General features: G+C 37.5%; 1 protein-coding gene across 3 annotated transcripts in view; it reads left to right on the forward strand.

The window, feature by feature from the left end:
- The window catches only part of LOC103154267 (leucine-rich repeat and fibronectin type-III domain-containing protein 2), a 133885-nt gene that overhangs the window by 64907 nt on the left and 53298 nt on the right, over positions 1-15680 (forward strand). For 2 of the 3 annotated variants that reach the window (XM_007575486.2, XM_016662390.1), the window contains exon 3: positions 2680-2809. The exons of the other annotated variant lie outside the window; for it this stretch is intronic. The gene's annotated coding sequence lies outside the window, so the exon portion shown is untranslated. The remainder of the gene's footprint in view (positions 1-2679; positions 2810-15680) is intronic. 3 annotated transcript variants of the gene reach the window in all.

A 15680-nucleotide genomic window follows, 5' to 3' on the forward strand; every position in this document is an offset into this window, starting at 1 on the left:
AGCATCCATCCATTGTCCAGCTCACCCTTGAACAGTTACAGTACAGTCCAACAATGCACTTTGTTTTTAGTCATTTTTAACCCTAGTTGAGATTTATTTATTTGTTATGCATTTCAAGAACTGAAGTATTGTATTATCTGTTTCATAATGAGAAACAGATCTCTAACAGATGAGAGAGGTAGTGAATTCCCTCCCAAATGACCAAACAATCTTGTACGTGCTGCAGTATGAATTTAAAATTCACCATTGGACAAAAACAGCTTGTTGAGATTTTTGAATTATGTTATTTTAGCAACAGACTGTGATGACAGTGAACAAACTGTGCTATTAAACTCAACAGATTTCAGCAGAGTTCACTACTTAATGGCTAGAACAATGAGTGGGCATCACAAGTTTCCCTCTATTTTGGTCCAACTTTCTGACAGTTTTGGTGTCACCTTCAATAATTGCATCTTTACCTCTTCTATTCTACGAGGCTCCATTCTTGCCATGTCTTCATACCTGCTGTGTCTCAGTGTTATTTTACACTCACCGATGAATGTTGTGCTAATTTAATTGTGAAAATAGACCCAAAAGATAGTGATTGAAAAGATAAATACTTTCCAAGTGCAAGTGGTATTCAAAGACGACGCCTACTGTATTTCAACATTTATTTATACTTTTAGTCTCTGTATATTGATTCATTATTCTGTGAATTTTTTTGTTGTTTGTTTTGTTTTGTTTAGTTTTACTCTCTGTCCTGCTTGTTCAATTGGTTTCACCTTCTTATCTGCTATTTTGTTATGTGTTCTCTTGATTCTGTTTTATTGTTTTGCACTTGTTGTTTTCAAAGTCCTTAAAAAGTGGTCTGGTGTTAAAAATGGGGGGGGGGGAAACCTCATGGTTTCAATGTATCAACTATAAATCAAACTGACAACTGCTTGTGACCTATGCGGCATATGAACCAACTACAGCGTCTCAATTATACACAATGAAACCCGAACTGCCTCAATTCTGGTTGGATTTTCACAAACTTCATGCCTGTTTGCTCCTGAAAAGAAAAGAAAGCCCACAAGATATGGTGGGCGCTCGGGCTGCTGTAGGTGGGTATGTGGAAAAATGAAGAGCGCTACCTCCAGGCTTCAGAATCTCATTTTCCATATTGTGTTGCTTGAATGAAAGCAGAGGTGTTCCTGGCAACAAATAACCACTACAACCGAGGGAGTCAGGAAATCTCTGGAGCTTTGTCAAACCCCTTACTGCAGAGGGAGCTTGTCAATTGGATTTGTGGGAGGATATTCTGTAGCTGTCACTGCGGGAGTCAGAAATCACATGATACAAAGAAGTCTTTTTACATCTAATAATCTGATACTTTAGCCCTTGAGTGACGGTGTTTATTTATTCCCACAGGTAGGAGGGATTTCCTCAGAGTAGGACCCTTTGTGTTGTCCTATATGATTAATGACACTTTTATCTGAGATTACAACATGATTTTGGGAGCCATGGATTTCAATACTGTAAAGTAAAATGTGCATTTTTTTTCTTACTTACTCAACCTCCATATCTATCCGTACTTCTCAGTCACAGCAATATGCCTGTACATTATCATCCAGAACTCTGACAGCTGAGGAGCGCAAGTTCCCACTCCCTTATATAAACTTGACACGATTAAGGAAAATTTGGAAAAACCTCCAGAAGTGCACTGGCATTCATGACAGTCAGTTCTACCAATGAGTCAAGTTGATTTTTTTATAGTGCATTTTACAGGGTTTTTACATGGCAAAAAAAACAAAACAAACATAATGCAGTAACCAATTATGAAAAAAGCAACATTTTGTCAAATGCCATTGTTAAAATAATCAGGAATAATCATTATCAAATATACATAAGATATAATAACTGGTGCTCTGGTTAATTGTAATTTTTTAGACTTAATTTAAATGAAATTGGCGTTTCAGTATTTTTCCACTTGTATCATGTCTAGATGTCTGGCAGATGGAGGGTCTTAAGAGTAGTCTGGCTTTTAAAAATGTGTGTATTATTCAACAAAGATGGCACTAATTGCAAAGGGACAATGGGAACGCTTTTGTTTACTCACCTTGGACAGCTCAACCTGAAGCCAGAACATTCAGTCTTCTTCCAAATAAATATTGCTAAAACCCCGTCCTGTCTGTCTCAGTCTCGGCACGCTTTCATCTTCTCTCATTAGGATGAAAAGCGGGAGAGGGTTTCTGGGAGGACATGTGCTCTGACATGGTCACAGCATTTTAATGAGGGGATGTGTTAACGCTATGTCTTTTTTTGTTTGTTTTTTTTCCGGCACAAATCATGATTTCCTCCTTTTTATAAAGTGATCAAATGTTGTCGGGACGGACTCCTTTGATATGGAAGTGAATCATCCACTCTTTGACCTTTCTGTATTTTTCTTAAACAGACCTTTAAGTCTGGAGGCTTAAATCAAAGACTAGGAGGGATGCAGAAACCAATGTGAGCTGAAGAGCTGCTATTCTGTTTCATCTTGGACTCTAAAGTGCACTTTTAATATTTGATGTCCTAATTCTAATAATACCAGATGCCATATCTGATAACAAAAAAAGCAACAACAAAAAAATAAAGCACCTGTCTCTGTTTTAATACTTTGTAAGATAAATTACTGGAGCTTCAAGCCTACTGTTGTGCTTCTCTCTTGTCTTTTTGTAGGCGGCTTGAAAAACCAAAACGAGACAAATACAGCCAAGAAGATGCAAAGCGGACTTGGACCCTATATTTCTCAAATGAATCAATATGTGTTTGGATACCTGACCTGATCAAACAGCAGAAGCCTGTGTTTGTGAGTATGAATGTGTTCATTGCTATGACTGAGATGTTTTGCACAGATGTTAGGCTTTAGATTATCATGCACCCTTCATTTTGCACCAGGTGGGTGTGTGGGGATTCTGCAGTGTGCTGATGATGTGAGGCTTAAGTTGGATCTTGGATATTGGAGAGTGTTCATCTCGTGGTTCAGACTGTGGTTACCTAAACCAGATATATCTAGTCAGGCCTGTGATTGAATAAAGTCAACCACGCAACAGGAGGAATATCAAACTTTCTCCCTTTTTTTGTCTTTTTGTACCAGAGATAAACTACCAACACTGCAAGGCAACAAGACCCGCTACACTTTTTGACAAAGCTACCAGGACAAAACACAAAAGGAAATCGATTTAAATGAGCTGGGTTTTTTATACATCTGTTATACCGTGCCTCTAAGCGTAAACTAGATCCTATCAGAGAGAAGGAAATACTAACATGAAAATTTATTTATTGTGTTAATTTTAAAAGGGATTGATATTAGCACTCTGGGGGGGGGGGACAACATCTTGTGGCACAACTGCAGAGACTTAAATTCATTCTTAAAATCTGTGGCAATAGTTTCCACTGAAGCTCTTAATCCAGTCTTATTGTGTTTGAGATATTTTTGCAAAGAAATACAGTAGAAATTGATGGTGGTAACATGGCAACCTGTATCAGTTTGGTAAGGTGATGTATATGAACCAAACATTTGGTCTTAAGAAGCTGTAGGATGTTTCAACGAATGACGTTAAAAGCCCAAGCATGTGTAAAACTAGATATCTCATTAAAATCTATAATTATTTATCTTTATTATGAAATGTAGCCCTTTAACTCATTTTATATTATTTTTGTGGGTGTGACTTTACTTGACTAATAAGATATTTTTCCATTTGAAAAGTACACTTACTTTCTACATAAATGGTAAACATGTTATACATCCAGAGGTTTTTCCTGAGATTTTATCATAGCAGATCCATCACACTGAACATTTTCTCACTTCTAAAGCATAAAATCTGTTAAAACCCGCATTCCTGCATGCTGTCCATTCATCACAGAGTCTCACTTAGCTGTCAGATTTTTTTTCCTCCACTTGGAATCATTTTCTCTGACAGAAAACATTATTCAGACTGTTTTATTTCCTTTTTTTTAAGATCATCATCCATGACAGCTAAAACCGAAGGCTGTTTGACAGATTGTCTCTCCACTGCATTTCTGTGTTAAAGACATCTATAGATGCAGTTTTTTTGCGGATAGACATGCATCACAGTGAGAAACTCCCACTTTGCTAAGCAAACACTTTGATACAACATTAGGGACACAAAATGAGAACTGATTCACACCATATATCTAATGCTTTGGATCTGCTTTCAAAAACCAACGATATTTGTTACGTCCAAGAGCTTTCAAGCAATAACTGTATTGTGTAAGTGCGGTAAACAAATATTGCGTTGCAGAACAACAGACAGCACTAGACTTCGTCTTTTTAATGTTCATACAATCTAAAGGTCTCTTTTTTTTTAACTGCGGTGGGACACAAACAACAATTCAAACATGTCAAATCCAATCATGTATATTGAGTTATAAATTTAAAGTGGAAGAAACGACCTTCTGACAAATTACATACAGTAGAAAACCTCAAATAAAACTCATACGTCATATTTAACCATAAAAAAAATAGCTTTTATCTGTTCTACAAGGAACATATGAATGGACAATATTTATTAGCAGAGCAATCATTCAGCAAATTCCAGAAAGAATAAATTAGAAAATATGACTTAATATTAATCAATGTGGCCTACCTCTGTCTCATTATGTTTTTCTCTCTTTCTTATTGAACGTTGGTGTCATTTAGCGCTATTCCTGCAGAAGTCATTCTTCCTAATTATCCCAGGGGCAAAGAGTTAATCCACGATTGTCTCACCTTTGCTTTCTAAAGGGTGGAAACAGATAAGGACTTTTAGCTAAGTGGTGCCAAAGAGACTCTTAGCACACTATGAAATAATCTGCAGCTAAGATGTAATTTGCTAGGCAACTTGGGTTTCATGTTCTCAAAATCGCTGAATTCTTTGGTATCCTTGTGGGGTTAATACAAGAATGTCGCACTGCGTTTTGTCCTAAAAACGGGAACAGATTTTTGGTCAGTGTGATGCATTAATATTGCTTGTTTTGGAAACAAAAAAAAAATAAATAACTGCATTGATATATTACAATTAAATACCATTAACACTACCAGTGTTAATGCTGGACCCTCTAATTCAGTCTTTGTGAGTTGCATTCAAAGCAGTGGTGTACCATATAGGAAAGGATTGGGACGAGGAGCACGGCATTAACAAAGCCACTGCAGGAGCATGGCTGAAGTAAACAAAGTATTTCCAAGCATTTATTATTTTTACTTTCACTAATTGCTAGGTTGCTTTTGTGGGCACTTTTAGCAGTGATCTGTATGAAAGCTTTTCAGCTGAAGAACTTCATATGTGCAAGGTTTTTTAAAGTATGAGCATATTCAGTTCATTTTATGACTAGCTTGAACTGAGCACAAGTAAAAAATTGCAAAAAAAAAAAAAAAAGCAGGATTTTCTGTGAACAGCTGCTGCAAACACAGACTCTAAGGATAAACTTTTGCGGTTTTGTAAAGATGACTGCTTGTGGTGTGACATTGCACAGAATTATCTTTTGTTTTTACCTTTTATGCTTCCATTTGGGTGTCTACTGCTTCTAGTGACAGCCCAAGCACTTAAAACAAAACAAAACAAAACAAAACAAAAAAAAACATCCGGTTGTTTTCTGGCAACTGGAAGGGATGGGGGTGAAGACGCCAGAAACCACCACTGTTTGAACATAATGAGAAATTGTATTTTAAGAGTTAGAAATCTTCAATAGAAAACAGTGAAAACTACTTATAATATCACTATTAAGTTATTTTTAACCCATAAAGGAGACTTTATGCTATACCATGCCACAATAATTTCACATAATCTTACCAGTACACGGTACTTTTGTATCTCGCTCACACATTTATTTATTTTTTTTTAAGGTGAAGAGGCTGACAGCAGATCTGAGCTCAGCACTGACTGCTTGCAGCAAATTTCCTATAACAAAATTTCCCTTTGTTCTGGTGGATCTCTGTCAGGCGATGTCAGCTTGTTTTCTTTTGTTAGGAAATGAACTCTCTGGAGTTCGAGTCTCTTAATTCATCTTCCTTTGTTATCCTGTTTCTTTTTGGAATAAGGTGGCATACGGATTAGCTTTGGGCCACATTACATTTAATTGTTACTTCTATGATAATTATTAGGCTTTTACAATCTAGTGTTATTTAGCTGGCAACTTAAGTTGCAGAAGAGCAATAGGTGCAGTCTGATCACAGGACTTTAAACTGTTAGGTTCAGGCTTGGACCTACTTTCTTTGTCTTCCATCTCCGCAGCCATTTTCTAGTTTAGAAATATCAACACACATCTATCTTACTTTAATGGCATGTTCTCTTATGTGCACCATTTTTAAGAGTTGCTAACAAAAATGGCCGTCTGTGTCATGTTATGTTCATACCCTAGGAAAATTAAGCATTGAATGCTAAAAGGATGCAAAATAAAATTAAAAATAAAGCAGGAATTGCAAAAAAGTATATTTGCAATTATCTTTCAGAAATTTTATGAACTCAAGATGCCAATAAGTTCAACACTAGTGAAGGAGCAAAAAGTGTTTCTTAGCATGGGAGTGTTTTTCCATGTTGAATAAATGTACTCCTTTTTTTAAAGATTCTGTTTTTCAGTCCTGGACAATGGCACTGCAGTGGCTATTTTGTAGCTTTTCCCAAAGCTTTCAAAGTTTTTAATGCTCGTCATAATAATTTCTTTAAAGCATATCACATTTTTAGCCTAAACTTGCTCACTGAGTGGTGATCACATCCAGCCAAGAAGTCAAAAATGTTTTTGGTAGGGGCCCTTGGCAACTTGGGCTTTCTCATGTTTCTTCTCAAATGTTGTCGTGAGACTTTACTAGTCAAATGCAAGCTGTCAAAAATGTCGTTTTTCACTTTGCAATAGCAGAATTTTCTTTAATAACCTGTCAGATGTGCAATGGTCAGCCACTTTCTTCTGAAAATATATGTAGCCCCGTGTCACAATAGGAACAGTAAAGTCGTAAAATAGGTTCTTCTCAAATTAAGTAATTCAGTGTAAATATGCCCCTGAGGGTAGAAAATATAACTGCAGAAAAAAAAAGACATTTCTGGACTTTAAATTGCCTTCTCGCTCCATCTTCTCTCAGCAGGTTATCAAGGAGATGATAACATGTTAGTGTAACCCCGTCATCCCTCGATTGCTCTTGTCGATTAAACAATCTGGCCTGAAATTTGACCTGCGCCTCCACTTCCATCCTATTTCAGTTTCCCAGTGGCCAAGCTGGGGCCGCCCGACACCGGCCCCATCACAGCTCCCTAATCCTCCTCATTAGGCAGAGCCCCAAGGCTCTCCTTACAGTTCATCTATTCCCACATGCCACGCACCCTACCCTGCTTTCATTTTTGGCAGTGTGTGGAAATGTCATGAATTTTCCATGTGCAGTGTGTCTCAGGACGCCGATCTTCTTCTCAGCTGCAGAACTAGAGAAAAATTAGGAGAAATCAGGTCGCAGTCATTTAATTCTCCAGGTTTTTGCCTCTTTTCAGGGAACATTATCCGTCTTCTTTTTTTTTTCTTGTTATTCATTTTCTTTTTTGTTTTAATGCTGCAAAACCAAACTCTCTCTGAAGTTTAAGTGCAGAAAAACAAATTAAAGCCGTAAAATTCCTCCCTTACTCTCATGTAAAGGTTGTGGCAGAGCGGCAAATGCTGAGAGGATCTAAATTAACCCCCTTTGAAGTTGAGCTCTCTGGATTTCTCTATTAAAAAACCTGTTATTGTGCGTCATAGAAACAACTGAGACGAATCTGGAGCTGCAGTTTCTCGGTGGTCGACCCGAATCCAAATACGCTGGCTATACGGCTGCATGACGCCCTCTGACAAATGATGCTAAAACTCTGGTGACAGCAGCAGTAGAAGGCGAGGGGGGGAAAAAAATGAAAAATCTAAAAGTTTAGCAGCTTTAGCTCCTTATCCAAAAATATGTTCAGAGTGATACCATGTTCTATTTATAAATGGCTTGCAGAGGGGATTTTTATATATTTTTTTCTTTTTAATCCAAGGCAGGGAGGGGAATGGGCGTGAAATGCTGTACCACAGAGGAGTTTAATGTGTCTGACAAGGTATTAAAACTGAGGAACCACAGGCAGAGAAGGTGATAACAGCTGAGAATTATTCAATAGTTTCCTTTATGGGCTGCATGTGTCATGGAAGGTATGTTATATAAAAGATGTATCAATGTTTGTAAGAAAATCAGACATGGAAAGACGTGGAAAACCTACTTACCTCTTTGAAAATGCTTACTCCCTAATAAAGGAATAACCTGTAAATGTAAGACCGCTGTAAAAAAAAACACATCTTTTCACTTTTTACTTAGATAACAATATAATATTTTAATGATCCTTTGTGCAGCTTTTAGAGGAACATGCTATGAACTTTTCTGCTGAGCCAGTTTCTGTCAAAGATGTGCTGGTGGCTGGTCCTCCCACAACCAACACACTACCAAACAGTATTCACCGTCTTTCAAATACAAAATGAACAAGGATAGTGTGATACTTTTGTATCACTTTTGTATAGTTTGTGAACTTTTGTAACAAGTAGCGGAGACAGGAAGCGTAAATTAAGCTACAGTGTCCATTTTGTGGCTACAACGTCCATTTTGTCTTTCAGCTGGCATCACTTTTTCCTACATACATCATATCTACACAGCCTACGGTTTGTTTTGCACTCCGTAGTTCATCTTATAGGACATGTCTATGCCTGTCAGTGTCACTTTTCCCGTCAGAGAATAATCAAATCCATAGAAGGAACCAAGACAATGTCAAGAAACTGATCCTGGCTGTCACTGGAGATGTGTTTCTGTAACCCAGCAACTGTGGTCCCTTGAGAGGAATGTCCTGAAAATAAGGCCCTCAGCTTTTCCATCAGAATGAGAGCTGCCATTGGCAGCACATTTCAGGCCCTTTCATGAGAGGAAAACACTTTTAGGTAAACAAACAAAGCTCAACCGTGAGAATGAATCATCACACACTTCACTGAAAAAAAAAAAGAATTACCTTCATTTTTTTTAAAGTCGAACTTTAAATAAGGTCTTGTCTGTTTGAATTTTGGAGGATCAAACTTAACACCCTGGGCATCTTGGATAAAAGATATTGAAATGCACACACAATACTGAGCTCCTTGTCCCTCAGTAAGACATTAAAATGCAAAATAACCTCCAGTTGTTTAGAAAAAAACATCATACTTGGTTTTCTTGGTATTCAGCAAAGGACAAGACTTAGAAAGCAATTCCTGTACCAGATTCAGAATTGATGTGAGAATCAAAGCTGCTGTCTCAGCACTCTTTTTTTTCATGTTTAACACAAAAATATGAATAAAAATAGCATGTATTTTTCCTTAGTGGGGAGATTCAGGGGAGCCAGCAGCAAACTGACCAGCAAGTCAAGCACAGATGGTCACACTAATAAAGTAAAAATATAAAAACTTAAAAATGTATTAAGAGGATTTACAGTAAGGGTACATTTACAGTATAAAAACATAATGTGGAGTAATAGAAATGTACAACTGAAAGATATTCACTCATTTACCTGATTAAAGATTGATGTAAACTACAAACTGGTCTAACAATAGACTTTATTGCCTTTTAAGAAAGAGTGTAGCCATGTCAAATTGTGAACTGAGTTCATTCTTTACTGTCTATATTTTATAAAATAGAGTCAAAATACTTGATATCCAGTGAATCCAGGCCAAAACGAAAGACTGTGGTTGCTTTAGTCTAAAGGGGATGAAAATGAAACAGGCGTCCTTCCTATGATAAAGTAATGTAACATGAGCATTAACCTTGAAAAAATGATGTGTCTGTCTGTTTAATATTATAGGGTTATTTAGCCTTTTGAAAATTATTTATACTCTTTGTCTGATTTCTATTTATAAATTTATACTTTGCCTGTCAGTGACTGACTGGCAGCTACATTAAGTACCTGCCTTGTGTGACATATTTACACACCTAAGACAAAACATATCCGTTTGATTATTCTGAGCTTTTATTTCTCCAGCAACCTTGAAGAGGTGTGGCCGTTTTGCTTTCTTTTGGACAAATATGCCTCAATCCAAATACTTCATAAAAAAAAGGAGCTTGTTAATGTACATAAGAAAGTATCACTTCACCTGACAGTCTCCTAATAAAACCAGTCTGTTCCTTCCTCAGATGACACGCCACTTCTGCACCAAAGTTTTTGAAATTTGTAATTTTGTCAAATAGAATGGGCAAACATTTCCACACCTTGATGGAAGGCAAATTACATTAGTGGCATAGGATGTTTTTATTATTCTAACTCATTTATCTTTAGACACTGTGTACACACAGTGTACATGGGTAGTTTTGTCTGAGTTATAATTTGCCACAGAAAATAATTCAATGTCATGCTCCAGTGCCTACGTGCAACGTTCCACGGCCATGTTTTCCACTGATTTAGATGGTTTTCAGGATAACAATTAAATATCTGACAGCCTTTAAAGGTGAAGAAATTCAGCCGTTGTTCACAACAGAGGAATAGAGAGCAAAGTGAGAAAGACCACAGCTTTTACTCCTACATATTGGCCTGCATGATGACGCTACACAAGTTATTTGTCTGTTTAAAGCCTCAAAGATCTGTCTCTCAGCACAGCGCGGTTATAGATTCATCCGACAAAAACACAAATACTCAAATTATTTAAAGTTCGACTTCGTGCTGCAGTTGTGGCTGAAAATAGACTTCAGTTCAGAAATAATAGTTTGGGTTTTTGTGAACAAAAGATCTTTGAAGAAAAAGCTAAACTGCACTGTTTGCTTTCAGTAAGCCTAAGAAACCTAAACTGATTAAATTCAGAGATCTGAAGAACAATTTACTCAGCTATGCTCACATTTCATAAGCAATCATGCTGCTATCCTGCGACAGGTTGGGATAAAACACAAGACTGACAAGAGCAGAAACAACAATCAATTCTTAAAAACAAATGTCAATGAAACATTGACATTTTTTTCTTTGGATTTGTATTTGATTTTCAAATACAAATCCAAAAGCTGTGGCATGCACTCCTTGATTTCCCAAAATAAGATCAGGCGCAACCAACTTCATGTCACAACAGAGTCATCCTGTGTGCTAATTAATCTCACTATAAATGCAGTTCTTCTGCAAAGGCCTTAGAAGTTTCCCAGAGAGCACTGGAAAGGAATAAAACTCTTTAATTTACCTCAAAGAAGTATGGCATAAAACTACTAAAACATAGATGATCAAAACTTAACGGTCGAGCAAGAAAAGAACAGGTGCAGTGGCGCCCGTGGGGGAGATGCAGAGATCCGCAGCTCAAGTCGGAGAATTTTTCATCAACACAAATATTAGGATGTCCCATTTCTTACAAACTAGAGCACATATTATAAAAAGGAGCTGCTCTGGTCAGGAGACCATCATTAAACTTTTTGTCCTACATGCAAAATGTTGCATGTGGCAGAGAGCGAACACTGAACAAAATCCTGAAAACACACACCGTTCACGTCGTAGTTGTGCACAAATTTATGTTGATATAAAATCCCATTGAGACATCTTGATCTGTGTGGTTGTAACGTATTATGGAAAATTTTGTAAAGCATAAGTGACGAGGTTTATCAGTTGTTTGCTTTTACTGATTTTTTTTTTTATGTAATATAGTATGTAATGGCTTATGCTGCTTGAATTAAGATTAAGAACTGGGCAGATTTTATTTTATTTTATTTTATTTTATTTATTTTTTTATTCAAAGGCCTGGATTTAAACATGGAGAAGCCATGTGTTGGGTGTTGGCCAGGGCCATTTTCCCATTGTAACAAGGAATTCACAGTACAGAAAGAAAATGAAAAAAACAAAAAGAGGATCATATACAGTGTGTTGTTAAAGCATGGTGGAGGTTCTGTCATAAATTGGCTGCATTTGGCTGAAGATCTAATCAGACTCTATGTATTTTTGTTGTTTATTTTTGTTGAATGTTTTCATTCAGGAAAGGATAGTTTGAGAAAAGTTTGATTTCTGAAGCAACTTTAGTCTTTCAGGTCATCCCAATGTCATTTTGTTTCTTTCCTGCCATTTTCATGGACCCTTCCTCCTGCCATAAGATCTCCATTTTTCACAGTAAGTGAAAGCGGGTCTTATACAAAACATAAACAGGAGTACTTTTATTCTTATTGACTTTGACTGGAGATCCTAATTTATTCCTGACCTTTGGCGATTCCCTGCTACACACTGCATTTGTACATTGTTTTGTTGGCAGCCTGCCCTTTAGATCAGAAACAGACCTATGTGTTCTTATGTTTGCATGAGCCGTGCGTGGGTGTAAAGCAACAGGTGCTGCTGAGACGAGTAAACGTGATCGGAGGAAGTCGCCTTTCAGGGCCCGTCCGTCACAGACGGCCCTCTGTGCTTGTTCAAGGGCCGGTTTTTACAACTGTGCGACATTGACACAGGGAGGAAAAATCACGGATTTTTATCCTTTCCCCTGATTCCTGCTTAGTAAATATTATCACAGTGCTACAAGCCTCGAGGTATTTCACTATGTGCTCCTGCAAACCTAATCACTGCACAGGAAGACTTATTCCAGACAACTTTTAAGTTTGTTTTTTTTTTTGTTGACATAAAAGCAAAGTTGTGTTTGTTTAGCAAACTGCTGCTCTCAAAACAATATAACCTCAAAACTCTGCAAAGTCCCCAAACTACTATTTGTAAGGACTTTAATGCTTTACGAATAGGATTTATTTACTTTAAAACACTCAGAACTAAAGTTTAGTCCTGTAGTTTACTTTTTCTATCTATGGGATGTGTATTGAATGTATTACTGGGCTCATTATTCTCTATTACATTATGCTGACACATTGCTAGCAAAATGTAAATGCCTTCATCATAAATCATCTGTTCGGAAGGACACAGTGTGCTACCTGACCGAATTTGCTTATAGTTTTTCTCTGGGTTGAAATCAGGCATGAAGGATTCAGAAATTACAATTAAAATACTGTTAAAATACTCAGAAAGACTCTGAATCTTAGACATTAAAACTCAGTGAAAACTTCAGTTTATTATAAGAATTGGAAAGATTGTGAAGGTTATCCTACTGAACAGTTTGGGTTGGAAACATTGTGTGTGAACAATAGAGTCTGCGCTTCAAGAGCCATACAGATGCAGTAGCTTGTGAGATAAAAAGCATGGCCAGTCATTGAGCACACACAGCAAAGTACATGGATTTAGTCTTGAACTGGCCAGCATGCTCTTTAATTTTAGTTTTTAAATTGCTCTGCTTCATTTTCAGCTATAATGTAGAACAAGAAAAATAATATTTGGGCTTCACTTTTTGAATTAAATCTGCTGACCTTCTGATGTATTAAAATGCATAAAATTGTCTCTGGTTAAGTTTTATTTATACAGTTATACAACTATTGTTCATCCTCTCCATAGATTTGTTCCTTAAGAAACTTGAGGCAAGAGGAAAGTTGTTGAAAGAAAGCATTCAAAAATGGTGGTAGGAAAACTAAAACTGCAAATTACACTAAAACTGCAAATTACACTGAACACATCATATGCCCAGTGAAACATGGTGGTGGCAGCATGATGGTGTGGTGACGCTCGTCAGGACAGACAAAAACACATGTTGGAGGCTGCAACAGACTTAAACTTGGGGCATAGGTTGAAATTAGATTACAGCTTGCTACAAAAATGTGTCAACTAAAAGCTTAGAGAACATAAAAGCATGCAAAATGTTCTTAAGTTAGTGGTTGGACACTTCAAACTGTGGATAACTTAAAGTATACTTTTGCAAAACACTGGTATTCATACTCAGATGTGGAACTCAAACTATGAGAGCCCCTTACTTGATCACTTTTCTGGAGATAAGTCTGTACTAACAGACCTGCACACTAACCTAAGCGAATAGCGATGAAATCATCAAAAAGCCTGTGGATGCCTACCATTTTTTAGTTTTATTTTTTTTCCCCATCTGGCTGTTAGAAGAGGTAGGGAAATAGTTTATGATCGGAGCATATTTCTTTTCAAAGTTATTAAACTTTCATAGTTCAAGAACACACTGCTGTAGTTTTGGAAATATAAGTTAAAACTTACTGTTGGTAGTTGGTTTAGTTTTCCCTTAAAGTCAGTTCTTGTGTTGCACATACAGAGTGCCAACACTGTATGCTTGCATTCTTTGCCTTTTAATATTTTATTTCAGTTTGATACTTTCCGCATCTATTAGCCTGAATTATTTTACATGTAGAGCCTCCATTTGATGTTCAGCACCTAATAAGCTTTGATTTCTTTACACTGATTTTTGGCACTAACCTTCTGTTCAGGCCAGCCTTACTAACTACACTGACAAACAGCAGGACTGTGTTAATCTAATTAGATTGTTTTGCAGGACAATGGTTAGTGATCTTCTCTCATCTCCATCACTGTTTTATAAATTCACTTTATCTGGATCTGTATCACGGTACATTTGAGGTAGCAAATTATGAAGGTCGCCAGAGGCAGAGGAAAACAAAGTCCCTCGACTCATGACGATTTTCTGAGAAACTGCTGCACAGACGTCAGCTGCTGGCACAAAGGCCGCCGCTGCCTCGGGAAAGCTTTTCACCTTGAAAATTCTCAGCCATCGTTTTCAATTTTACACTACATTTCATTTCACATTTAGACATTTATATTGTATATTACCCTTAGCTCGCAGTGTCTGAGTGCTACCTGTGTAACATTACCCCCGGGGTAGAGAGCTGCTCTGTGCTCATGACAACCAGCCAAAATCCCCATGGGACATGTTTTAAACTTAGCTTGGCTCCGTTCTAGCCCACATGTCCACCAACCTCGCAGGGGAGAAAGGACTCCAGATGGCCCGCACGTCTGTGCCATCCAAGCTGAAGTTAACGCTCGTACTCGTCCAAGCCGAGGCGTCAGGAGTGACATAGTTTGTTCTGCCATTCAGGCAAGAGAAAAGCCTGTTTTTTTTGTTGTTTGTTTGTTTTTTTTTGTTTTTGTTTTTTTTGCTTGGTTTTTCGGAGAGGGAGCTGCAGCAGAGGAACAATAACAGCTATGGGACAAATGGTAAACAAGTTATGTTGAGCTTGTTTCATTTTATGGCGCTTTTGAGGTCAGAAGGCTCAGTGCCTTTCAGAGGTACTTATACTTTTACACATTAAACCACAACATTCAATTTATTTTACTGGTAGTTTATGTGAGGACCAGTACAGCACAGCAGTGTGAAATTGTAAAGTCGAAGGAAGTGGACAGATATTGTTCAAATTTTTGTATGTATATTTGAAATAAGTGCCCCCGAGTCGTACTATGCAGCTACCTCTTGACAGCTGTTAGTCTAGTCATGACTCTTCATGAGTCTCCTTCAGATTCGAACATCTTGAGACAGATATTTTTGCCCATTCCAGCTTCAAAATACTTCAAAAGCTCAGACAGACTGGATGGAGACTCCAAAAGTCTTAATGGGATTTTGGACTGGGATTAAACTGTACCACTTTTTAAAAAAAACAAAAAAGGCTTTTCTCTTGCCTGAATGGCAGAACAAACTATGTCACTCCTGACGCCTCGGCTTGGACGAGTACGAGCGTTAACTTCAGCTTGGATGGCACAGACGTGCGGGCCATCTGGAGTCCTTTCTCCCCTGCGAGGTTGGTGGACATGTGGGCTAGAACGGAGCCAAGCTAAGTTTAAAACATGTCCCATGGGGATTTTGGCTGGTTGTCATGAGCACAGAGC

Source organism: Poecilia formosa, unplaced genomic scaffold (genome assembly GCF_000485575.1).
Source record: "Poecilia formosa unplaced genomic scaffold, Poecilia_formosa-5.1.2 Scaffold8, whole genome shotgun sequence".
Classification (NCBI taxonomy): domain Eukaryota; kingdom Metazoa; phylum Chordata; class Actinopteri; order Cyprinodontiformes; family Poeciliidae; genus Poecilia; species Poecilia formosa.